Genomic DNA, 27,748 nt, shown 5'->3' with positions numbered 1-27,748 from the left:
GTCTGATGAAACAAAAATAGAACTGTTTGGCCATCATTATGTTTGAAGGAAAAAGGGGGAGGCTTGCAAGCCGAAGAACACCATCCCAACCATGAAGCACAAGGGTGGCAGCATCATGTTGTGGGGTGCTTTGCTGCAGGAGGGACTGGTGCACTTCACAAAATAGATGGCATCATGAGGAAAGAAAATGATGTGGATAAATTGAAGAAACATCAAGACATCAGTCAGGAAGTTAAAGCTTGGTCGCAAATGGGTATTCCAAATGGACAATGACCCCAAGCATACTTCCAAAGTTGTGGCAAAATGGCTTATGGACAACAAAGTCAAGGTATTGGAGTGGCCATCACAAAGCCCTGATCTGAATTAGTGGGCAGAACTGAAAAAGCGTGTGCTAGCAAGGAGGCCTACAAACCTGACTCAGTTACACCAGCTCTGTCAGGAGGAATGGGTCACAATTCACCCAACTTATTGTGGGAAGCTTGTGGAAGGCAACCTGAAATGTTTGACCCAAGTTAAACAATTTAAAGGGCAATGCTACCAAATACTAATTGTGTGTATGTAAACTTCTGACCCACTGGGAATGTGATGAAAGAAGTAAAAGCTGAAATAAATCATTCTCTCTACTATTATTCTGAAATTTCACATTCTTAAAATAAAGTGGTGATCCTAACTGACCTAAGACAGGGAATTTTTACTAGGATCAAATGTCAGGAATTGTTAAAAACTGAGTTTAAATGTATTTGGCTAAGGTGTATGTAAACTTCCGACTTCAACTGTACATACAGTTTAGCCACTCCAGTCTCCCTGCACATTGTAGCTATGGTACTGGCACTGACCCTGTACTACATGGATATGATAATATATAAAAGCTGAAATCAATAATCTCAATATTCTCCGGATGATATTGATTTACTGCCTAATAATAATTAGAATTATGTTATTGAGGACTGGCCAGTAACACATGACTTATTTATTAATAATTGAACCCTTAATTAAGGTAGAATATATTGATATACGACATAATAAAGGCCTTATTTACTACTTATATATATATATATATATATATACACACACTTATAAACTACTTAATAGTGGCTAATATGTGAATAAAGTGGCACACTCTATATGTGTTCACAACAATTTAATGAGTAAACCTCCACCAAAGTTTCACAATGCAGTGCCTTCTTTAGGAAAGGTTCATATGTGTATTTAAAGCATAGTGTTACCCATTGATAGGAAAGATAGAAGAAGAGACAAGAAAGACAGGAGACGTTTTACATGTTAGTCATTTAGCAGACGCTCTTATCCAGTCGGCTGTGGCACTAACCACTAGACCACTGCAGGCCGCTCCATAAAGACATTTGATTATTTTTTTATTATACAGCTTTCATAGCAAAAGGATTTGTCATTTCTCAAATATTAAAATGGCAATCTGGGAACGGTACACCCATTATTTTACTTTTAAATTAGACACACTCCAGCTTAAAAAAAAAAAACTTTCTTGTTGAAACAATATCTATCCCAATTAATGTACACCCACTTAAGGGTATAACATATATGTTTTGTGCAAATTAGTGGTTAGAGGACCAATAGAGAACAGAAGAGGAAAGGCCCCTCCCACTTGTGACATGTCATGACTTTTGTTAAATAAATCATGTGATAAATGAGATGAAAATGAGACTAAAGTGCATCTTTAATGATATATAGCCATTAATTCTTGAAGAATGTAACTTAAAATGTCTCATGAGCTTAGTGCTGTCCTACTTCACCACAAGCCAAAATATAAGCTTGTTTTACTGTGTTTTTTGTAAACAATGTAATTGTAAAAAATTGTAAAGCTTACAAAACATTGTTAATGCTATCAGACAGTCATTGTACCCAAACCTCTGTCTATGAATTTAAGAGATACATTTCTTCAGCTCTATCCCTAAGAGTTTTACAAAAAAAGTGTCATGGTCTCTGTTTGTTTGAATCCCATATTGCCCCTTTAATAAATAAGTAAATTTATTTCAGGTTATCCATCTTCACAAATAAATCAAGACAACAGTAAGGCCCATTGAAAACAACACTCACTCAGCCGGATGTGCCCAGGGAAAAGTGAACACACAATATACTAGATAGGATATGCAGCCATAGGATACCTCCTTCCCAACTCTCGTTCTTCCAGAGCACGCCAGCCATTACTTTAAAAGATACATCTCCCCAACGAATAGCACTTGCACTCAGACTGCCAATAAAACCTTGCCCTTGACTGCATCATGGAAATAATTTAAATGGTAAGAAACATCAGAATGAACAAGGTGCTCAGCAAATAAAGGGAGCTGAACAAACTGTGCCCATGATCAAAAATGGATTCGTAAGGGTAAGGGTATTGGTAAGGGTCGGGGTGTTGGTAGGGGTAAGGGTAGGGGTAAGGGTAGGGGTAAGGGTAATAGTAGGTGGAGGGGTAGGGGTTGGGGTCGACAGTAGTTGTTGGGACATCAGAACAGATGTAATCGCTGTCAGCATCTACCCCACTGGAGGTAAATTGGACAAAGCCTGGCTTGTCGGTCCTGATATGGGAGTCGATCCAGTACTGGTAACTGGACACTCTGGTGTAGATCCCAGGGAGATTAGGCCGAGCGCAGCCCTGACCCCAACTAACAACCCCAGACTGGACCCAGACAGAGTTCTGTTGAATCACCAGTGGACCTCCTGAGTCACCCTGAGAAGATGGAGCAAGGTCATTAAAAGAAGGCTCTAGGAAATGAAATGGAACAGGGCCCAGTTTTTCAAAACTTATCTGATCAGATTTCTGCAATCGGATTAAAAGCATATGAATATATTGAGTAGAACAGGCGTATCATTGACCTGAATGGGGACGCCCGTTCTATTCATTCTATTTCTATGCGTTTAATCCTGTCCGCTTGCCGAAATCCGAATCGATAACTTTTGAAAAACTGGGCCCTGTAGTAGAACAAGATGGGTTAGCGTGAACTTTACCTGACACGAGTCCTTGCCCCCTGCCAGATCACCAGCACAGAGCATGTTGTCTGTGATTGAGCTGGCCCGATAGAGGCATTCACACTGTCTGTTCCCCACAACTGTAACCTCCACTTCTTGCAGATCCTGGGGGGATGGGAGGGGAACTGAAGGAAATAAAGTGATGTGTGATGGGAGATTAAAAATGGGAGGTAACAACTTCAGGACAGTTTTCATCAGGTTGTCAATTTCCATCAGAATAAGAAACTATTTTTTTCCGTGTGCACCTGCATTGTGACCACTGGGGATACTGTTTCACATAAAACATAATCTCATCAACATCTCCTACAATGGATCATGAATGTGTCCTCACCTCCTTCATTGATGTTACCCCAGCCGGTCACCCAGCTATCAGTACCATTGTTGAAAACACTATCATTTGCTGCCAGACAGACGGGGCGGATGTAGTTTGTGAAGCTGACCGGCGAGGAGAGTTTGAGCAGAGCGATGTCGTTGTCCTTTGTGAACTCGTTGTAATCTGGATGTATAATGATCTCAGCCACAGTTCTGGACACTTCGTTGGGGTTAATTCCCTCCAGGGTCTGACGACCAAGGCTAATGTTCCAACCATTTGGGTCTGAGCTTTTTGTTGGAATGAAAAATGTTTAATTAAATTAAGATGGATCAAAGTGATGAAATATAAGATTAACATGGAATTAATGGACAGTTACATTTTGGAAAACTTATTTCAAGAGTTGCGCTCAGCTGCATCACAAATAACTGACATAATTATCTATTTGTATTACAACTTTTATGTCCCCTGTATCTCAAATCAAATCAAGTTTATTTTATATAGCCCTTCGTACATCAGCTAATATCTCGAAGTGCTGTACAGAAACCCAGCCTATAACCCCAAACAGAAAGCAATGCAGGTGTAGAAGCACCTGTTATCTAACGCTAACTCACCTGGTGAAGCAGTGGGCTGCAGACATCACCCACACCTTGTTGACGAGGGACCCACCGCAAACATGTCCGTCAGAAGTTTGGAGACTTGCCTGCCAGGGCCAACTTCCTGCAGGGGCATTTTCACCTCCCACTATTTTGTTGTTGAGTGGAGAGATGCCACACACTAACATAAAAATAGAGATTATTGGAATTAAATACTCCACATTTGCCATTGGTATTAGATCAACAATTTATATTGGAAACCTATAGTGTGATATCTGCACCGGGATCTCAGCCAAACTGATTTTAGATGAAGATACAATGTCAGAAACTCATGTTTAGCACTTGGAGGGTTCCTCAAGGGATTTGTGGGAAGGGGGATGGTTCTATGTAGAACCATACTGATCCAAAGAACCCTTTGAGCCCTTCAAAGGTTCTTCGCACTTTGCAGAAAATTATTATTTCCTCTTTTGAAGGGGCGGTGGCTCATTAGAATATTTTGGGGAGTGGTTTGCTCACAGCTGTTTTTGGTGAATGTGTGAGTGAGTGTGTCATGCCAGTTTATCTAATCTGTTGTGTTATGCAATTACATGTTATAGATGTGACCTAAGGCCGGAAAACCACAGGAAGAGGCGACCTGGCAAGCAGGCCGGGCTTGTCATTTTGGAAGCATGTCAACAGTGGGCGGCTCGGTACTGAGTTTCCCGAATTCCCACACACAGATGGAATTCTTGTCCGGGGCTCAGGTGAGTCAGAAAGTAGGGCGCAATATGCAAAACGACTGCGAAATATATACTTTCTCATTTGAGTCAAGTAAAGGAGAGAAATGCATGTTACGAGCCTGAAAACCCGGAGCAGATGAGGGATAGTGAATTTGAAATTTGATCCTGACAAAAGTGAGTATGATTGGTGGAGAAAGTGGATCCCTGCCTTTTGGCCGATCCATTTGTGGTGAAGAAGTAGCTCTGTTCTGTCAATTCCATCAGAGTATCCAGAGGTGAACTTTTTGTGCTGCTCATACGGCGTTTCAAGACTCGGGGACCAAAGCGGTGTCCTGCTTTTGTTCCGAACCCACTATGGTGTTTGGGGATAGCGGTATATACAGTATGTAGGTATATAGAGTATGTAGGGTTAGAGTATGTAGGTATATAGAGTATGTAGGTATATAGAGTATGTAGGTATATACAGTATGTAGGTATATAGAGTATGTAGGTATATAGAGTATATAGGTAGATAGAGTATGTAGGTATATAGAGTATGTAGGTATATAGAGTATGTAGGTATATAGAGTATGTAGGTATATAGAGTATATAGGTAGATAGAGTATGTAGGTATATAGAGTATGTAGGTATATAGAGTATGTAGGTATATAGAGTATGTAGGTATATAGAGTATGTAGGTAGATAGAGTATGTAGGTATATAGAGTATGTAGGTATATAGAGTATGTAGGTATATAGAGTATGTAGGTATATAGAGTATGTAGGTATATAGAGTATGTAGGTATATAGAGTATGTAGGTATATAGAGTATGTAGGTATATGGAGTATGTATATGTAGGTATATAGAGTATGTAGGTATATAGAGTATGTAGGTATATAGAGAATGTAGGTATATAGAGTATGTAGGTATATAGAGTAGGTAGGTATATAGAGTATGTAGGTATATAGAGTATGTATATGTAGGTATATAGAGTATGTAGGTATATAGAGTATGTAGGTATATAGAGTATGTAGGTATATAGAGTATGTAGGTATATAGAGTATGTAGGTATATAGTGTATGTAGGTATATAGAGTATGTAGGTATATAGAGTATGTAGGTATATAGAGTATGTAGGTATATAGAGTATGTAGGTATATAGAGTATGTAGGTATATAGAGTATGTAGGTATATAGAGTATGTAGGTATATAGAGTATGTAGGTATATAGAGTATGTAGGTATATAGAGTATGTATATGTAGGTATATAGAGTATGTAGGTATATAGAGTATGTAGGTATATAGAGTATGTAGGTATATAGAGTATGTAGGTATATAGAGTATGTAGGTATATAGAGTATATAGGTATATAGAGTATGTAGGTATATAGAGTATGTAGGTATATAGAGTATATAGGTAGATAGAGTATGTAAGTATATAGAGTATGTAGGTATATAGAGTATGTAGGTATATAGAGTATGTAGGTATATAGAGTATGTAGGTATATAGAGTATGTAGGTATATAGAGTATGTAGGTATATAGAGTATGTATATGTAGGTATATAGAGTATGTAGGTATATAGAGTATGTAGGTATATAGAGTATGTAGGTATATAGAGTATGTAGGTATATAGAGTATGTAGGTATATAGTGTATGTAGGTATATAGAGTATGTAGGTATATAGAGTATGTAGGTATATAGAGTATGTAGGTATATAGAGTATGTAGGTATATAGAGTACGTAGGTATATAGAGTATGTAGGTATATAGTGTCTGTAGGTATATAGAGTATGTAGGTATATAGAGTATGTAGGTATATAGAGTATGTAGGTATATAGAGTATGTAGGTATATAGAGTATGTAGGTATATAGAGTATGTAGGTATATAGAGTATGTAGGTATATAGAGTATGTATATGTAGGTATATAGAGTATGTAGGTATATAGAGTATGTAGGTATATAGTGTATGTAGGTATATAGAGTATGTAGCTATATAGAGTATGTAGGTATATAGAGTATGTAGGGTTAGAGTATGTAGGTATATAGAGTATGTAGGGTTAGAGTATGTAGGTATATAGAGTATGTAGGTATATAGAGTATGTAGGGTTAGAGTATGTAGGTATATAGAGTATGTAGGTAAATAGAGTATGTAGGGTTAGAGTATGTAGGTATATATAGTATGTAGGGTTAGAGTATGTAGGTATATAGAGTATGTAGGTATATAGAGTATGTAGGTATATAGAGTATGTAGGTATATACAGTATGTAGGTATATAGAGTATGTAGGGTTAGAGTATGTAGGTATATAGAGTATGTAGGGTTAGAGTATGTAGGTATATAGAGTATGTAGGTATATAGAGTATGTAGGGTTAGAGTATGTAGGTATATAGAGTATGTAGGTATATAGAGTATGTAGGGTTAGAGTATGTAGGTATATAGAGTATGTAGGGTTAGAGTATGTAGGTATATAGAGTATGTAGGTATATAGAGTATGTAGGTATATAGAGTATGTAGGTATATAGAGTATGTAGGTATATAGAGTATGTAGGGTTAGAGTATGTAGGTATATAGAGTATGTAGGTATATAGAGTATGTAGGGTTAGAGTATGTAGGTATATAGAGTATGTAGGTAAATAGAGTATGTAGGGTTAGAGTATGTAGGTATATAGAGTATGTAGGGTTAGAGTATGTAGGTATATAGAGTATGTAGGTATATAGAGTATGTAGGTATATAGAGTATGTAGGTATATAGAGTATGTAGGTATATAGAGTATGTAGGTATATAGAGTATGTAGGTATATAGTGTATGTAGGTATATAGAGTATGTAGGTATATAGAGTATGTAGGTATATAGAGTATGTAGGTATATAGAGTATGTAGGTATATAGAGTATGTATATGTAGGTATATAGAGTTTGTAGGTATATAGAGTATGTATATGTTGGTATATAGAGTATGTAGGTATATAGAGTATGTAGGTATATAGAGTATGTATATGTAGGTATATAGAGTATGTATGTATATAGAGTATGTAGGTATATAGAGTATGTAGGTATATAGAGTATGTAGGTATATAGAGTATGTAGGAATATAGAGTATGGATATGTAGGTATATAGAGTATGTAGGTATATAGAGTATGTAGGTATATAGAGTATGTATATGTAGGTATATAGAGTATGTATATGTAGGTATATAGAGTATGTATATGTAGGTATATAGAGTATGTATATGTAGGTATATAGAGTATGTATATGTAGGTATATAGAGTATGTAGGTATATAGAGTATGTAGGTATATAGAGTATGTAGGTATATAGAGTATGTAGGTATATAGAGTATGTATATGTAGGTATATAGAGTATGTATATGTAGGTATATAGAGTATGTATATGTAGGTATATAGAGTATGTAGGGTTAGAGGGCGGTGCTATTTCCTTTTTTTGTGAACAAACAATTTCCCCAATTCCCCAAAGTTTGAAATGTGCAATGCACTTTTCAAACTTTGAAAGGATACAATAAGTAACAAAGCGTCTTCTCTGCCGGAAAGCCAGACGAAGATTACATGTTATATACACTGAGTGTACAAAACATTAGGAACACCTGCTTTTTCCATGATATAGACTGACCAGGTGAATCCATGTGAAAGCTATCATTCCTTATTGATGTCACTTGTTAAATCCACTTCAATCAGTGTAGATGAAGGGGAGGAGACAGGTTAAAGAAGGATTTTTAAGCCTTGAGGCAATTCAAATCTAATCTAATTTATTGTCACATCAACCGAATACAACGGTTCACCTTACCGTGAATTTTCTTTTTAATTTTTAATTTATTTTAACCAGCAAGTCAGTTAAGAACAAATTCTTATTTACAATGACGGCCTACCAGGGAACAGTGGGTTAACTGTCTTGTTCAGGGGCAGAACGACATATTTTTACCTTGTCAGCTCAGGGATTCAATCCAGCAACCTTTCGGTTACTGGCCCAAAGCTCTAACCACTAGGCTACCTGCTTACTTACAAGGCCTTAACCAACAATGCCATTCAATAAATAGAGTTAAGAAAATATTTCTAAATAAACTAAAGTTTAAAAAATTAAAAAATAACACAATAAATTAACAATAACGAGACTATATACAGGGGGTACCGGTACCGAGTCAATGTGCTGGGTACAGGTTAGCCGAGGTAATTTGTACATGTAGGTAGGGATAAAGTGACTATGCATAGATAATAAACAGCGAGTAGCAGCAGTGTAAAATGTAAATAGTCCGGGTGGCCATTTCATTAATTGTTCAGGAGTCTTTTGTCTTGAGGGTAGAAGCTGTTAAGGAGCCTTTTGGACCTGGACTTGGCGCTCAGGTACCGCTTGCCATGCGGTAGTAGAAAGAACAGTCTATGACTTGGGTGGCTGGAGTCTTTGCCAATGTTTTAAGGCCTTCCTCAGAAACGCCTAGTATTTAGGTCCTGGATGGCAGGAAGCTTGGCCCCAGTGATGTGCTGGGCCGTATGCACTACCCTCTGTAGGGCCTTACAGTCAGATGTCGAACATTAGCCATACCAGGCGGTGATGCAACTGGTCAATATGCTCTCAATGGTGCAGCTGTAGAACTTTTTGAAGATCTGGGGGGACCCATGCCAAATCTTTTCAGTCTCCTGGGGAGGAAAAGTTGTTGTCGTGCCCTCTTCATGACTGTCTTGGTGTGTCTGGACCATGTTAAATCCTTAGTGACGGGGACACCGAGGAACTTGAAGTTCTTGACCCGCTCCACTAAAGCCCAGGGGGCATGCTCGGCCCTTTATTTCCTGTAAACCACGATCAGCTCCTTTGTCTGGCTGACATTGAGGGAGAGGATGTTGTCATGGCACCACAGTGCCCGGTCACTGACCTCCTCCCTATAGGCTGTCTCATCATTGTCAGTGATCAGGCCTAGCACCGTCGTGTCATCAGCAAACTTAATGATGGTGTTGGAGTCGGGCGAGGCTATGCACTGAACTGGGAGTACATGAGGGGACTAAGCATGCACCCCTGAGGGGCCCCCGTGTTGACGGTCAGCGTGGCAGATGTGTTGTTACCTACCCTTACCACCTAGGGGTGACCCGTCAGGATGTCGAAGATCCAGTTTCAGAGGGACGCAAATTCTCACATGGAATAGCCTTCATTTCTCAGAACAAAAATAGACTGATGAGTTTCAGAAGAAAGTTCTTTGTTTCTGGCCATTTTGAGCCTGTAATCGAACCCACAAATGCTGATGCTCCAGATACTCAAATAGTCTAAATAAGGACAGTTGTATTGCTTCTTTAACCAGAACATCGGATTTCAGTTGTGCTAACATAATAGCAAAAGTGCTTTCTAATGATCAGTTAGCCTTTTAAAATGATAAACTTGGATTAGCTAACATAACGTGCCATTGGAACACAGGAGTGATGGTTGCTGACAATGGGCCTCTGTACGCCTATGTAGATATCCATAAAAAAATCTGCCGTTTCCAGCTACAATAGTAATTTACAACATTAACAATGTCAACACTGTATCTCTGATCAATTTATTGTTATTTTAATGGACAAAAAATTTGCTTTTCTTTCAAAAACAAGGACATTTCTAATTGATCCCAAAGTTTTGAACGGTAGTGTATATAACATACTATATGATTAAGATGAGAGATGGTTACAATTCAGTCAGTCAGAGAGGATTGAGAAGTGGGTTGAAAATCACTTATTGGACTTAATGTAAACTCACCAGTGGCTGATGAATGGCCAACCGTTGAAGTGATGTCTGCATAGGCAGTAGTTGCTGGAGGGAATAGACAAAGAGGTTGAAAACCAAGCACGAGCACTTCCTGTAAAGCCCTGTAGCCCCAAAATATGAGGTTTCCTTTTTTATTTAAGCGCTTGTTTGTTACGTTGTATCATGCGGCAACCACCAGTTGATTTTTAAACTTATTTTGTGACAATTTAAGAGTAATGTGTTGTGTTGTACCATGCTGCAGCCACTGGTTGATGTATATTATTTTGGGACATTTTGATAGTAATTATAAACCAGACAGAAACTATAACTGCCACATAATAACAAAACAGGGTTTCAGAATTTAGACTTTTGCTAGTTGTTTGAATGAGAAAGTGCTAAGCACCCCCAAAACCATTCTGCTCGTGATCCACTCGAAATTAATCATCTAGCCAGGAGGTTAAATAAACAAATTAGGCACATTTGGGCAGTCTTGATACAATATTTTGTATACATAAATGCAACGGCTAATTGGATCAGTCTAAAACTTTGCACATACACTAAATTGCACCCGGGCTGGAATTATACATTATGGCCTTTCTCTTGCATTTCAAAGATGATGGTACAAAAAAATACAAAAGAACTGTTGTTTTTTTCTTTGTATTATCTTTTACCAGATCTAATGTGTTATATTATCCTACATTCCTTTCACATCTCCACAAACTTCAAAGTGTTTCCTTTCAAATGGTACCAAGAAAATGCATATCCTTGCTTCAGGGTCTGAGCTACAGGCAGTTAGATTTGGGTTTGTCATTTTAGGCGAAAATTGATAAAAAGGCGCAGATCCTTAAGAGGTTTTAATATAATATCACAAAATTATTCGTGATACTTTTGATACTTAAGTATATTTTAGCAATTACATTTACTTTTGATACTTAAGTATATTTTAAACCAAATACTGTTAGACTTTTACTCAAGAAGTATTTTACTGGGTGACTTGCACTTTTACTTGAGTCATTTTCTATTAAGGTATCTTTACTTTTACTCAAGTATGACGATTGGGTACTTTTTCCACCACTGTTTATAAGTTATCAGACTAAGGCTAGCTAATGTTAGGAATCATGGCTACTTAGGCCATATATATTGTATTATATTGTATTTACTGAAGATAATACTTCTAGAGCGATTCAAACACTTTTGACATCATCTAAGGTGCATCATGGGGTTTTAACCAACAAAGTAGATAAAGATTAGCTAATTCTCTAAATTAAACAATGTATGGAATGTGTGTATAGAATCTACACTAAAACACTATGAAAACAGTTATGTTCCAAAAATCTTTAATTCTAAATCACAGATCATCTCGAGTGATATTGTGGCAATATTAATTAAATTTAAGTGTGCAAGTTAACTTGCATTCCCATGCATTCTTTCTGTTGAATAAGGAAGTAAATTGATTTATCTGTGCTAGTTCATTCACTACAAAGTGATCTGATCTCTGCTTGTTTCCTGTTATCTATAAGTATCAACATGATGGTTTCAGTCTTCTATAATTCAGTCAGAGTTGAAAAGTGGAATTGGACACAATGTAAACTCACCAGGAACCGCAGTGGTCACCATACCTTGTGAAACAACAGGGTGGAATCAAGGTCAGCCAAATGACATTCACATTTAAAATAGTAGCACAATCAGCATCAAACAAAATGGATGAAGTACTTACCCATCATCAACAGAAGCAACACGGAAAGCGTCCTTTGACTCCTCATTGTCAGAAGCTCCTTATAACATGATTATCATAACATGATTATCATGTTTATCATTATGTTTATCATCATGATTATCATTATCGTCATACCCACGAATATCATTATCCCCTTCTTCAAAACTGGCTTCATTCACAAATATGTTAGACGAGCTCACCTGTATCTGTGCATTCAACCTTTCTTCTGTGTAGCTCTGTTGGGTTGGCCCTATACATGTACGACTCTTATTTACTGTAGACAATGGGGCTGGTCAATGACAACAACGAATGATCTCTATGACATGTACTGTCGTTGTGACAAGTGCACCCACACTATTATATGTTGTATCTAAGAATAGCTATCCTGTTTCTCTGGTTCTTTCTTTTATCCGGATAGTTGGAACTAGGCATACAGTATGTCTCTGAATGTTCTGGTAGAAAATACCTACCTAACCAGTTGGAATACACCTCCCACCGTTGATGGGCCATCAGCAGGGCAATTAGGTACACTCTTAGAAAAAAGGGTTCCAAAATGGTTCTTCGAGTGTCCCCATAGGAGAACACTTTTTGGGGTCTAGGTACAACCGTTTTTTGTTCCAGGTAGAACCATTTTTGGGTTACATGTAGAGTTCTCTGCGGGAAAGGGTTCTACATGGAACCCAAAAGGGTTCTACCTGGAACCAAAAAGGGTTCTTCAAAGGGTTCTCCTATGGGGACAGCCGAAGAACACGTTTAGATTCTAGATACATTCTCCAGGAAAAAAAGGTGCTATGCTAAGTTAAGGGTCTGTGACAGGGTTTTGTTCATGCAGTAATGTATGCATTTTATAAAATGCAGAATAGTGTAGATTAACTGTAAGAATAAACCAATATCTTGATATGCTCAAATACACTACCAGTCAAACGTTTGGACACACCTACTCACTCAAAGGTTTGTCTTTATTTTTACTATTTTCTACATTGTAGAATAATATTGAAGGCATCAAAAATATGAAATATCACATATGGAATCATGTAGTAACCCAAAAAGGTGTTAAACAAATCAAAAAGTATTTTATATTTTAGATTCTTCAAAGTAGCTACCCTTTGCCTTGGTGACAGCTTTGTACACTCTTGGCATTCTCTCAACCAGCTTCACCTGGAATGCTTTTCCAACAGTCTTGAAGGAGTTCCCACAAATTGCTGAGCACTTGTTGACTGCTTTTCCTTCACTCTGTGGTCCAACTCATCCCAAACCATCTCAATTGGGTCGAGGTTGGGTGATTGTGGAGGTCAGGTCATCTGATGCAGTACTCCATCACTCTCCTTCTTGGTCAAATAGCCCTTACACAGCCTGGAGCTGTGTTGGGTCATTGTCCTGTTGAAAAACAAATGATTGTCCCCACTAAGTGCAAACCAGAGAGGATGGCGTATCGCTTCAGAATGCTGTGGTAGACATGCTGGTTAAGTGTGCCTTGAATTCTAAATAAATCACAGACGGTGTCACCAGCAAAGCACCCCCACACCATCACCCCTCCTCCTCCATGCTTCACGGTGGGAACCACACATGCAGAGATCATCTGTTCACCTACTCTGCATCTCACACAGACACGGTAGTTGGAACCAAAAATCTCAAATTTGGACTCACCAGACCAAAGAACAGATTTCCACCGGTCTAATGTCCTTTGCTCATGTTTCCTGGCCCAAGTAAGTCTCTTCTTATTATTGTTGTCCTTTAGTAGTGGTTTCTTTGCTGCAATTCGACCATGAAGGACTGATTCACACAGTCTCCTCTGAACAGTTGATGTTGAGATGTGTCTGTAACTTGAACTCTGTGAAGCATTTATTTGGGCTGCAATTTCTGAGGCTGGTAACTCTAATGAACTTGTCTTCTGCAGCAAAAGAAGCTCTGGGTCTTCCTTTCCTGTGGCGGTCGTCATGAGAGACAGTTTCATTATAGCCCCTGATGGTTTTTGCAACGGCACTTGAAGAAACTTTCAAAGTTCTTGAAATTTTCCGAATTGACTGATCTTCATGTCTTAAAGTACTGATTGACTGTCATTTCTCTTTGCTTATTTGAGCTGTTCTTTCCATAATATGGACTTGGTCTTTTACCAAATAGGGCTATCTTCTGTATACCACCCCTACCTTGTCACAACACAACTGATTGGCTCAAACGCATTAGGAAGGAAAGAAATTCCACAAATTAACTTTGAACAACGCACACCTGTTTATTGAAATGTATTCCAGGTGACTACCTCACGAAGCTGGTTGAGAGAATGCCAAGAGTGTGCAAAGCTGTCATCAAGGCAAAGGGTGGCTTTCAATATCATAAGAATATCAATATTGGTGCCCACCTCTACAAAATACCCTAAAATAAAAGCTTACGGTCGCTTCATATAAAACATTTGCTCTTAAATCGAGAAAAGAAAATGCTGGAGTATAGAGGCAAATTAAACATCTTAGCTTCACTATAAAAATACATATGGTGTTGAGTGTATATCAAATCAAAGTTTATTGGTCAGGTGCACAAGGCAGAGTGAAATTCTTGCTTGCAGAACTGTCTTCAACAATGCAGTGCAATCCATCATTTTGTTGTTGTTGTCATAGCTGTCATTCATGAATGTCAAGATTCTTAACATGAACAAACAATGTATTCTTAGTCATCGTAGCTACTTTTACAACTTATTTACTTGGCTGTAGTACATATATTTGTTTTTGTACTATATTGGTCTTAGTCATATACAGTATGTGTATACTGTATTCTAGTCATTGAACACTGGTCACTTAAAAATGTTTACATAATGTTTTACCCACTTTACATGTATAATATACTGAATACATTGTTTGTTCATGTTAAGAATCTTGACATTCTTGGATGGCAGCTTTGGAAAAAAAGAAGAAGAACGATGGATTAGACGGTACGTGATGCGTGACAGTGGATCTCGTAGAGCATGTTGGAGATTATTCTTCTGAACCAGAATACAAACTGAAACACAGCTGTTGCATAACAAGAGGTAAATTAGAGGTGTGGGAGTACAAAGGATCAGCATGTTCGCTTGTAACCGCAGCGCCAAGTCTATGTTCAAAAGACTTCTAAACAGCTTCCTCCCCCCAGGCCAAGACTGAAGAAGAGCTGATCAGATGGTTACCCGGACTATTTGCATTGACCCCCCCCCCCCCCCCCCTTTTTTTACGCTGCTGCTACTCGCTGTTTTTTTATCTATGCATAGTCACTTTACCCCTACCTATATGTACAGTATTACCTCAATTACCTCGACTAACCTGTACCCCCGCACATTGAATCGGTACCCCTGTATAGCCTCCTTATTGTTATTTTATTGTTGCTCTTGTATTGTAAGGTCTACCTTCAAACTCAGTGCCTCTTTGCTTGACATCATCAGAAAATCATAAAGAAATCAGTCAAGACCTTAGAAAAACAATTGTAGACCTCCACAAGTCTGTTTCATCCTTGAGATCAATTTCCAAATGCCTGAAGGTACCATGTTCATCTGTACAAACAATAGTATGCAAGTATAAACACCATGGGACCACATAGCTGTCATACCGCTCAGGAACGAGATGCGTTCTGTCTCCTAGAGATGAATGTACTTTGGTACGAAAAGTGCAAATCAATCCCAGAACAGCAGCAAAGGACCTTGTGAAGATGCTGGAGGAAACAGGTATAAAAGTATCTATATCCACAGTAAAACGAGTCCTAAATCGACATAACCTGAAAGGCTGCTCAGCAAGGAAGAATCAACTGCTCCAAAACCGCCATAAAAAAAGCCAGACTACAATTTGCAACTGCACATGGGGACAAAGATCATACTTTTTGGAGAAATGTCCTCTGGTCTGATGAAACAAAAATAGAACTGTTTGGCCATCATTATGTTTGAAGGAAAAAGGGGGAGGCTTGCAAGCCGAAGAACACCATCCCAACCATGAAGCACAAGGGTGGCAGCATCATGTTGTGGGGTGCTTTGCTGCAGGAGGGACTGGTGCACTTCACAAAATAGATGGCATCATGAGGAAAGAAAATTATGTGGATAAATTGAAGAAACATCAAGACATCAGTCAGGAAGTTAAAGCTTGGTCGCAAATGGGTATTCCAAATGGACAATGACCCCAAGCATACTTCCAAAGTTGTGGCAAAATGGCTTATGGACAACAAAGTCAAGGTATTGGAGTGGCCATCACAAAGCCCTGATCTGAATTAGTGGGCAGAACTGAAAAAGCGTGTGCGAGCAAGGAGGCCTACAAACCTGACTCAGTTACACCAGCTCTGTCAGGAGGAATGGGTCACAATTCACCCAACTTATTGTGGGAAGCTTGTGGAAGGCAACCTGAAATGTTTGACCCAAGTTAAACAATTTAAAGGGCAATGCTACCAAATACTAATTGTGTGTATGTAAACTTCTGACCCACTGGGAATGTGATGAAAGAAGTAAAAGCTGAAATAAATCATTCTCTCTACTATTATTCTGAAATTTCACATTCTTAAAATAAAGTGGTGATCCTAACTGACCTAAGACAGGGAATTTTTACTAGGATCAAATGTCAGGAATTGTTAAAAACTGAGTTTAAATGTATTTGGCTAAGGTGTATGTAAACTTCCGACTTCAACTGTACATACAGTTTAGCCACTCCAGTCTCCCTGCACATTGTAGCTATGGTACTGGCACTGACCCTGTACTACATGGATATGATAATATATAAAAGCTGAAATCAATAATCTCAATATTCTCCGGATGATATTGATTTACTGCCTAATAATAATTAGAATTATGTTATTGAGGACTGGCCAGTAACACATGACTTATTTATTAATAATTGAACCCTTAATTAAGGTAGAATATATTGATATACGACATAATAAAGGCCTTATTTACTACTTATATATATATATATATATATATATATACACACACTTATAAACTACTTAATAGTGGCTAATATGTGAATAAAGTCGCACACTCTATATGTGTTCACAACATTTTAATGAGTAAACCTCCACCAAAGTTTCACAATGCAGTGCCTTCTTTAGGAAAGGTTCATATGTGTATTTAAAGCATAGTGTTACCCATTGATAGGAAAGATAGAAGAAGAGACAAGAAAGACAGGAGACGTTTTACATGTTAGTCATTTAGCAGACGCTCTTATCCAGTCGGCTGTGGCACTAACCACTAGACCACTGCAGGCCGCTCCATAAAGAACATTTTATTTTTTATTTTTATTATACAGCTTTCATAGCAAAAGGATTTGTCATTTCTCAAATATTAAAATGGCAATCTGGGAACGGTACAACCATTATTTTACTTTTAAATTAGACACACTCCAGCTTTAAAAAAAAACGTTCTTGTTGAAACAATATCTATCCCAATTAATGTACACCCACTTAAGGGTATAACATATATGTTTTGTGCAAATTAGTGGTTAGAGGACCAATAGAGAACAGAAGAGGAAAGGCCTCTCCCACTTGTGACATGTCATGACTTTTGTTAAATAAATCATGTGATAAATGAGATGAAAATGAGACTAAAGTGCATCTTTAATGATATATAGCCATTAATTCTTGAAGAATGTAACTTAAAATGTCTCATGAGCTTAGTGCTGTCCTACTTCAACACAAGCCAAAATATAAGCTTGTTTTACTATGTTTTTTGTAAACAATGTAATTGTAAAAAATTGTAAAGCTTACAAAACATTGTTAATGCTATCAGACAGTCATTGTACCCAAACCTCTGTCTATGAATTTAAGAGATACATTTCTTCAGCTCTATCCCTAAGCGTTTTACAAAAAAAGTGTCATGGTCTCTGTTGGTTTGAATCCCATATTGCCCCTTTAATAAATAAGTAAATATATTTCAGGTTATCCATCTTCACAAATAAATCAAGACAACAGTAAGGCCCATTGAAAACAACACTCACTCAGCCGGATGTGCCCAGGGAAAAGTGAACACACAATATACTAGATAGGATATGCAGCCATAGGATACCTCCTTCCCAACTCTCGTTCTTCCAGAGCACGCCAGCCATTACTTTAAAAGATACATCTCCCCAACGAATAGCACTTGCACTCAGACTGCCAATAAAACCTTGCCCTTGACTGCATCACGGAAAGAATTTAAATGGTAAGAAACATCAGAATGAACAAGGTGCTCAGCAAATAAAGGGAGCTGAACAAACTGTGCCCATGATCAAAAATGGATTCGTAAGGGTAAGGGTATAAGGGTAGGGGTAAGGGTCGGGGTGTTGGTAGGGGTAAGGGTAGGGGTAAGGGTAGGGGTAAGGGTAATAGTAGGTGGAGGGGTAGGGGTTGGGGTCGACAGTAGTTGTTGGGACATCAGAACAGATGTAATCGCTGTCAGCATCTACCCCACTGGAGGTAAATTGGACAAAGCCTGGCTTGTCGGTCCTGATATGGGAGTCGATCCAGTACTGGTAACTGGACACTCTGGTGTAGATCCCAGGGAGATTAGGCCGAGCGCAGCCCTGACCCCAACTAACAACCCCAGACTGGACCCAGACAGAGTTCTGTTGAATCACCAGTGGACCTCCTGAGTCACCCTGAGAAGATGGAGCAAGGTCATTAAAAGAAGGCTCTAGGAAATGAAATGGAACAGGGCCCAGTTTTTCAAAACTTATCTGATCAGATTTCTGCAATCGGATTAAAAGCATATGAATATATTGAGTAGAACAGGCGTATCATTGACCTGAATGGGGACGCCCGTTCTATTCATTCTATTTCTATGCGTTTAATCCTGTCCGCTTGCCGAAATCCGAATCGATAACTTTTGAAAAACTGGGCCCTGTAGTAGAACAAGATGGGTTAGCGTGAACTTTACCTGACACGAGTCCTTGCCCCCTGCCAGATCACCAGCACAGAGCATGTTGTCTGTGATTGAACCGGCCCAATAGAGGCAGTCACACTGTCTGTTCCCCACAACTGTAACCTCCACTTCTTGCAGATCCTGGGGGGATGGGAGGGGAACTGAAGGAAATAAAGTGATGTGTGATGGGAGATTAAAAATGGGAGGTAACAACTTCAGGACAGTTTTCATCAGGTTGTCAATTTCCATCAGAATAAGAAACTATTTTTTTCCGTGTGCACCTGCATTGTGACCACTGGGGATACTGTTTCACATAAAACATAATCTCATCAACATCTCCTACAATGGATCATGAATGTGTCCTCACCTCCTTCATTGATGTTACCCCAGCCGGTCACCCAGCTATCAGTACCATTGTTGAAAACACTATCATTTGCTGCCAGACAGACGGGGCGGATGTAGTTTGTGAAGCTGACCGGCGAGGAGAGTTTGAGCAGAGCGATGTCGTTGTCCTTTGTGAACTCGTTGTAATCTGGATGTATAATGATCTCAGCCACAGTTCTGGACACTTCGTTGGGGTTAATTCCCTCCAGGGTCTGACGACCAAGGCTAATGTTCCAACCATTTGGGTCTGAGCTTTTTGTTGGAATGAAAAATGTAACTAAATTAAGATGGATCAAAGTGATGAAATATAAGATTAACATGGAATTAATGGACAGTTACATTTTGGAAAACTTATTTCAAGAGTTGCGCTCAGCTGCATCACAAATAACTGACATAATTATCTATTTGTATTACAACTTTTATGTCCCCTGTATCTCAAATCAAATCAAGTTTATTTTATATAGCCCTTCGTACATCAGCTAATATCTCGAAGTGCTGTACAGAAACCCAGCCTAAAACCCCAAACAGAAAGCAATGCAGGTGTAGAAGCACCTGTTATCTAACGCTAACTCACCTGGTGAAGCAGTGGGCTGCAGACATCACCCACACCTTGTTGACGAGGGACCCACCGCAAACATGTCCGTCAGAAGTTTGGAGACTTGCCTGCCAGGGCCAACTTCCTGCAGGGGCATTTTCACCTCCCACTATTTTGTTGTTGAGTGGAGAGATGCCACACACTAACATAAAAATAGAGATTATTGGAATTAAATACTCCACATTTGCCATTGGTATTATATCAACAATTTATATTGGAAACCTATCGTGTGATATCTGCACCGGGATCTCAGCCAAACTGATTTTAGATGAAAATACAATGTCAGAAACTCATGTTTAGCACTTGGAAGGTTCCTCAAGGGTTCTGTAGGAAGGGTGATGGTTCTATGTAGAACCATACTGATCCAAAGAACCCTTTGAGACCTTCAAAGGTTCTTTGCACTTTGTCATTTTGGAAGTATGTCAACAGTGGGCGGCTCGGTACTGAGTTTCCCGAATTCCCACACACAGATGGAATTCTTGTCCGGGGTTCAGGTGAGTCAGAAAGTAGGGCGCAATATGCAAAACGACTGCGAAATATATACTTTCTCATTTGAGTCAAGTAAAGGAGAGAAAAATGCATGTTACGCGACAGATTTTTACCTTGTCAGCTCAGGGATTCAATCCAGCAACCTTTGGGTTACTAGCCCAAAGCTCTAACCACTAGGCTACCTGCTTACTTACAAGGCCTTGACCAACAATGCCATTCAATAAATAGAGTTAAGAAAATATTTCTAAATAAACTAAAGTTTAAAAAATTAAAAAATAACATCATAAATTAACAATAACTAGACTATATACAGGGGGTACCGGTACCGAGTCAATGTGCTGGGTACAGGTTAGCTGAGGTAATTTGTACATGTAGGTAGGGATAAAGTGACTATGCATAGATAATAAACAGCGAGTAGCAGCAGTGTAAAATGTAAATAGTCCAGGTGGCCATTTCATTAATTGTTCAGGAGTCTTTTGTCTTGGGGGTAGAAGCTGTTAAGGAGCCTTTTGGACCTGGACTTGGCGCTCAGGTACCGCTTGCCATGCGGTAGTAGAGAGAACAGTCTATGACTTGGGTGGCTGGAGTCTTTGCCAATGTTTTAAGGCCTTCCTCGGACACGCCTAGTATTTAGGTCCTGGATGGCAGGAAGCTTGGCCCCAGTGATGTGCTGGGCCGTATGCACTACCCTCTGTAGGGCCTTACGGTCAGATGTCGAACATTAGCCATACCAGGCGGTGATGCAACCGGTCAATATGCTCTCAATGGTGCAGCTGTAGAACTTTTTGAGGATCTGGGGGGACCCATGCCAAATATTTTCAGTCTCCTGGGGAGGAAAAGTTGTTGTCGTGCCCTCTTCATGACTGTCTTGGTGTGTCTGGACCATGTTAAATCCTTAGTGATGGGGACACCGAGGAACTTGAAGTTCTTGACCCGCTCCACTAAAGCCCAGGGGGCATGCTCGGCCCTTCATTTCCTGTAGACCACGATCAGCTCCTTTGTCTGGCTGACATTGAGGGAGAGGATGTTGTCATGGCACCACAGTGCCCGGTCACTGACCTCCTCCCTATAGGCTGTCTCATCATTGTCAGTGATCAGGCCTAGCACCGTCGTGTCATCAGCAAACTTAATGATGGTGTTGGAGTCGGGCGAGGCTATGCACTGAACTGGGAGTACATGAGGGGACTAAGCATGCACCCCTGAGGGGCCCCTGTGTTGACGGTCAGCATGGCAGATGTGTTGTTACCTACCCTTGCCACCTAGGGGTGACCCGTCAGGATGTCGAAGATCCAGTTGCAGAGGGACGCAAATTCTCACATGGAATAGCCTTCATTTCTCAGAACAAAAATAGACTGATGAGTTTCAGAAGAAAGTTCTTTGTTTCTGGCCATTTTGAGCCTGTAATCGAACCCACAAATGCTGATGCTCCAGATACTCAAATAGTCTAAATAAGGACAGTTGTATTGCTTCTTTAACCAGAACATCGGTTTTCAGCTGTGCTAACATAATAGCAAAAGTGCTTTCTAATGATCAGTTAGCCTTTTAAAATGATAAACTTGGATTAGCTAACACAACGTGCCATTGGAACACAGAAGTGATGGTTGCTGATAATGGGCCCCTGTACGCCTATGTAACGGATGTGAAATGGCTAGCTAGTTAGCGGGTACGCTCTACTAGCGTTTCAATCAGTTACGTCACTTGCTCTGAAACCTAGAAGTAGTGTTGCACCTTGCTCTGCAAGGGCCGCGGCTTTTGTGGAGCGATGGGTAACGACGCTTCGTGGGTGTCAGTTGTTGATGTGTGCAGAGAGTCCCTGGTTCGCGCCCGTGTCGGGGCGAGGGGACGGTTTAAAGTTATACTGTTACACCTATGTAGATATCCATTAAAAAATCTGCCGTTTCCAGCTAGAATAGTCATTTACAACATTAACAATGTCAACACTGTATCTCTGATCAATTTAATGTTATTTTAATGGACAAAAAAATTGCTTTTCTTTCAAAAACAAGGACATTTCTAATTGACCCCAAAGTTTTGAACGGTTGTATATATAACATACTATATGATTAAGATGAGAGATGGTTACAATTCAGTCAGTCAGAGAGGATTGAGAAGTGGGTTGAAAATCACTTATTGGACTTAATGTAAACTCACCAGTGGCTGATGAATGGCCAACCGTTGAAGTGATGGCTGCATCAGCAGTAGTTGCTGGAGGGAATAGACAAAGAGGTTGAAAACCAAGCACGAGCACTTCCTGTATAAAGCCCTGTAACCCCAAAATATGAGATTTCCTTTTTTATTTAAGCGCTTGTTTGTTACGTTGTATCATGCGGCAACCACCAGTTGATTTTTAAACTTATTTTGTGACATTTTAAGAGCAATGTGTTGTGTTGTACCATGCTGCAACCACTGGTTGATGTATATTATTTTGGGACATTTTGATAGTAATTATAAACCAGACAGAAACTATAACTGCTACATAATAACAAAACAGGGTTTCAGCATTTAGACTTTTGCTAGTTGTTTGAATGAGAAAGTGCTAAGCACCCCCAAAACCATTCTGCTCGTGATCCACTCGAAATTCATCATCTAGCCAGGAGGTTAAATAAACAAATTAGACACATTTGGGCAGTCTTGATACAGCATTTTTTATACATAAATGCAATGGCTAATTGGATCAGTCTAAAACTTTGCACATACACTGCTGCCATCTAGTGGCCAAAATCTAAATTGCACCCGGGCTGGAATAATATATTATGGCCTTTCTCTTGCATTTCAAAGATGATGGTACAAAAAAATACAAAAGAACTGTTGGTTTTTTCATTGTATTAGCTTTTACCAGATCTAAAGTGTTATATTCTCCTACATTCCTTTCACATCTCCACAAACTTCAAAGTGTTTCCAAGAAAATGCATATCCTTGCTTCAGGGTCTGAGCTACAGGCAGTTAGATTTGGGTTTGTCATTTTAGGCGAAAATTGATAAAAAGGCGCAGATCCTTAAGAGGTTTTAATATAATATCACAAAATTATTCGTGATACTTTTGATACTTAAGTATATTTTAGCAATTACATTTACTTTTGATACTTAAGTATATTTAAAACCAAATACTGTTAGACTTTTACTCAAGATGTATTTTACTGGGTGACTTGCACTTTTACTTGAGTCATTTTCTATTAAGGTATCTTTACTTTTACTCAAGTATGATGATTTGGGTACTTTTTCCACCACTGTTTATAAGTCATCTGACTAAGGCTAGGTAATGTTAGCAATCATGGCTACTTAGGCCATATATATTGTATTTACTGAAGATAATACTTCTAGAGCGATTCAAACACTTTTGACATCATCTAATGTGCATCATGTGGTTTTAACCAACAAAGTAGATAAAGATTAGCTAATTCTCTAAATTAAACAATGCATGGAATGTGTGTATAGAAACTACACTAAAACACTATGAAAACAGTTATGTTCCAAAAATCTTTAATTCTAAATCACAGATCATCTCGAGTGATATTGTGGCAATATTAATTTAAGTGTGCAAGTTAACTTGCATTCCCATGCATTCTTTCTGTAGAATAAGGAAGTAAATTGATTTATCTGTGCTAGTTCATTCACTACGAAGTGATCTGATCTCTGCTTGTTTCCTGTTATCTATAAGTATCAACATGATGTTTTCAGTCTTCTATAATTCAGTCAGAGTTGAAAAGTGGAATTGGACACAATGTAAACTCACCAGGAACCGCAGTGGTCACCATACCTTGTGAAACAACAGGGTGGGATCAAGGTCAGCCAAATGACATTCACATTTAAAATAGTAGCACAATCAGCATCAAACAAAATGGATGAAGTACTTACCCATCATCAACAGAAGCAACACGGAAAGTGTCCTTTGACTCCTCATTGTCAGAATCTCCTTATAACATGATTATCATAACATGATTATCATGTTTATCATTATGTTTATCATCATGATTATCATTATCGTCATACCCACGAATATCATTATCCCCTTCTTCAAAACTGGCTTCATTCACAAATATGTTAGACGAGCTCACCTGTATCTGTGCATTCAACCTTTCTTCTGTGTAGCTCTGTTGGGTTGGCCCTATACATGTACGACTCTTATATACTGTAGACAATGGGGGCTGGTCAATGACAACAACGAATGATCTCTATGACATGTACTGTCATTGTGACAAGTGCACCCACACAATTATATGTTGTATCTAAGAATAGCTATCCTGTTTCTCTGGTTCTTTCTTTTATCCGGATAGTTGGAACTAGGCATACAGTATGTCTCTGAATGTTCTGGTAGAAAATACCTACCTAACCAGTTTGAATACACCTCCCACCGTTGATGGGCCATCAGCAGGGCAATTAGGTACACTCTTAGAAAAAAGGGTTCCAAAATGGTTCTTCGACTGTCCCCATAGGAGAACACTTTTTGGGGTCTAGGTACAAACCTTTTTTGTTCCAGGTAGAACCATTTTTGGGTTACATGTAGAGTTCTCTGCGGGAAAGGGTTCTACATGGAACCCAAAAGGGTTCTACCTGGAACCAAAAAGGGTTCTTCAAAGGGTTCTCCTATGGGGACAGCCGAAGAACACGTTTAGATTCTAGATACACTCTTCAGGACAAAAAGGTGCTATGCTAAGTTAAGGGTCTGTGACAGGTTTTTGTTCATGCAGTAATGTATGCATTTAAAAAAAAGCAGAATAGTGTAGATTAACTGTAAGAATAAACCAATATCTTGATATGCTCAAATACACTACCAGTCAAACGTTTGGACACACCTACTGACTCAAAGGTTTGTCTTAATTTTTACTATTTTCTACATTGTAGAATAATAGTGAATGCATCAAAAATATGAAATAACACATATGGAATCATGTAGTAACCCAAAAAGGTGTTAAACAAATCAAAAAGTATTTTAGATTTTAGATTCTTCAAAGTAGCTACCCTTTGCCTTGGTGACAGCTTTGTACACTCTTGGCATTCTCTCAACCAGCTTCACCTGGAATGCTTTTCCAACAGTCTTGAAGGAGTTCCCACAAATTGCTGAGCACTTGTTGGCTGCTTTAGCTTCACTCTGCGGTCCAACTCATCCCAAACCATCTCAATTGGGTCGAGGTTGGGTGATTGCTGAGGTCAGGTCATCTGATGCAGTACTCCATCACTCTCCTTCTTGGTCAAATAGCCCTTACACAGCCTGGAGCTGTGTTGGGTCATTGTCCTGTTGAAAAACAAATGATTGTCCCCACTAAGTGCAAACCAAATAGGATGGCGTATCGCTGCAGAATGCTGTGGTAGACATGCTGGTTAAGTGTGCCTTGAATTCTAAATAAATCACAGACGGTGTCACCAGCAAAGCACCCCCTCATCATCACCCCTCCTCCTCCATGCTTCACGGTGGGAACCACACATGCAGAGATCATCTGTTCACCTACTCTGCATCTCACACAGACACGGTAGTTGGAACCAAAAATCTCAAATTTGGACTCACCAGACCAAAGAACAGATTTCCACCGGTCTAATGTCCTTTGCTCATGTTTCCTGGCCCAAGTAAGTCTCTTCTTATTATTCTTGTCCTTTAGTAGTGGTTTCTTTGCAGCAATTCGACCATGAAGGCCTGATTCACACAGTCTCCTCTGAACAGTTGATGTTGAGTTGTGTCTGTAACTTGAACTCTGTGAAGCATTTATTTGGGCTGCAATTTCTGATGCTGGTAACTCTAATGAACTTATCCTCTGCAGCAGAGGAAGCTCTGGGTCTTCCTTTCCTGTGGCGGTCCTCATGAGAGACAGTTTCATTATAGCCCCTGATGGTTTTTGCAACGGCACTTGAAGAAACTTTCAAAGTTCTTGAAATTTTCCGAATTGACTGATCTTCATGTCTTAAAGTACTGATTGACTGTCATTTCTCTTTGCTTATTTGAGCTGTTCTTTCCATAATATGGACTTGGTCTTTTACCAAATAGGGCTATCTTCTGTATACCACCCCTACCTTGTCACAACACAACTGATTGGCTCAAACGCATTAGGAAGGAAAGAAATTCCACAAATTAACTTTGAACAAGGCACACCTGTTAATTGAAATGCATTCCAGGTGACTACCTCACGAAGCTGATTGAGAGAATGCCAAGAGTGTGCAAAGCTGTCATCAAGGCAAAGGGTGGCTTTCAATATCATATCAACTTCCCCCAAGGTTGCTTAGCAGTTCAGACGTCTTTTTCTGTTCCGTATTGTTTGTGTCCTGTATATATATTTACACCTCTCTTCACTTATCTTTTATTTATTTTATTATCCAAGAACTCAACTACAAAAGCTTTCCTGCAAAAGCTTTCCTGCAACCCGCTTCACCAATTACTAAAAAGTAATATTTACCTCAAACTGAAAATCCATCGTGGAAGCCAGCCAGGGGCTAATTCAGAAGCTAGCCTGAAAGCTAACCAGTAGCTACTCCGATAGCTAGCCAGAAGCTAATCTGTAGCTGCCCCGAAATTAGCCGGTTTGCTGGCTAGCGTTGGTTTTCAGCTGCCCTCGTGTTGTGGTCATCAGCTATTCCTCTAGCTCGATAATCTACCGGCACTTTTGTGCAACGCGACTCGGACCGGAGCATTCCGGGACTTTTCTTCTCTCTCAGTTTCCCCGGATTCCAGCCGCAGGCTCTGGTCACTTGCACCTTGACTTCGCAGCTAGCTAGCTGCAAACCGTGTGACGATTGGCTTACGTCGACCCCGGAGCATACTCAAATCATCCTGGAGCTAGCCAGCTGAGGAGTTCCATCACCATCCGGACACGTTTCTTTTGTTGCTGCTGCAGATACGGAACCCCACCGGGCCTTCACGTCTGACTGCCGACGTTATCTGCCCGAGGGATTTATCCAACTGGCACCTCCGTCCCGACGTTACCTGAACGCTCACCTGAGGCCCGCTAATCGTTAGCTGTCTTATCGGCTGCTACCTGAATAAGCATACCGGACAACTATTATTTATTTTTATTTTTATTTATTTTTTATTTTTTTTCTCCTTGGGTCACTATATCTATTCTGCCAATTTGGATTGATCCCCTCTTCCACACGGAACCCCACTACACGGAACCCCACTAACTTACCGACGGAAACGCACGAGGTATCTACAAACAGACCTCCATCCCATGCTGCTACCGAGAGCCACATACCCGGCCAGCTGTCTGGATCGCCACGACCCCAACCAACCTCTACTCACTGGACCCTTATTGATCACCCGATTAAGCATGCCTCTCCTTAATGTAAATATGCCTTGTTCATTGCTGTTCTGGTTAATGTTTATTGGCTTATTTCACTGTAGAGATTCTAGCCCTGTTCACTATACCATATCCAACCTCTCAGTTCCACCACCCACATATGCGATGACATCACCTGGTTTCAATG

General features: G+C 39.5%; 1 pseudogene; it reads right to left on the bottom strand.

Annotated features, from left to right (window-relative positions):
• Positions 1 to 1,129: 1,129 nt before the first annotated feature.
• LOC139580276 (transmembrane protease serine 9-like) lies at positions 1,130 to 24,486 on the bottom strand (annotated as a pseudogene).
• Between the last annotated feature and the right edge of the window lie 3,262 nt (positions 24,487 to 27,748).

Source organism: Salvelinus alpinus, chromosome 7 (genome assembly GCF_045679555.1).
Source record: "Salvelinus alpinus chromosome 7, SLU_Salpinus.1, whole genome shotgun sequence".
NCBI classification, from domain to species: domain Eukaryota; kingdom Metazoa; phylum Chordata; class Actinopteri; order Salmoniformes; family Salmonidae; genus Salvelinus; species Salvelinus alpinus.
The sequence above is the reverse complement of the archived record's forward strand: the minus strand, read 5'-3'. Positions and strand labels throughout refer to the sequence as shown.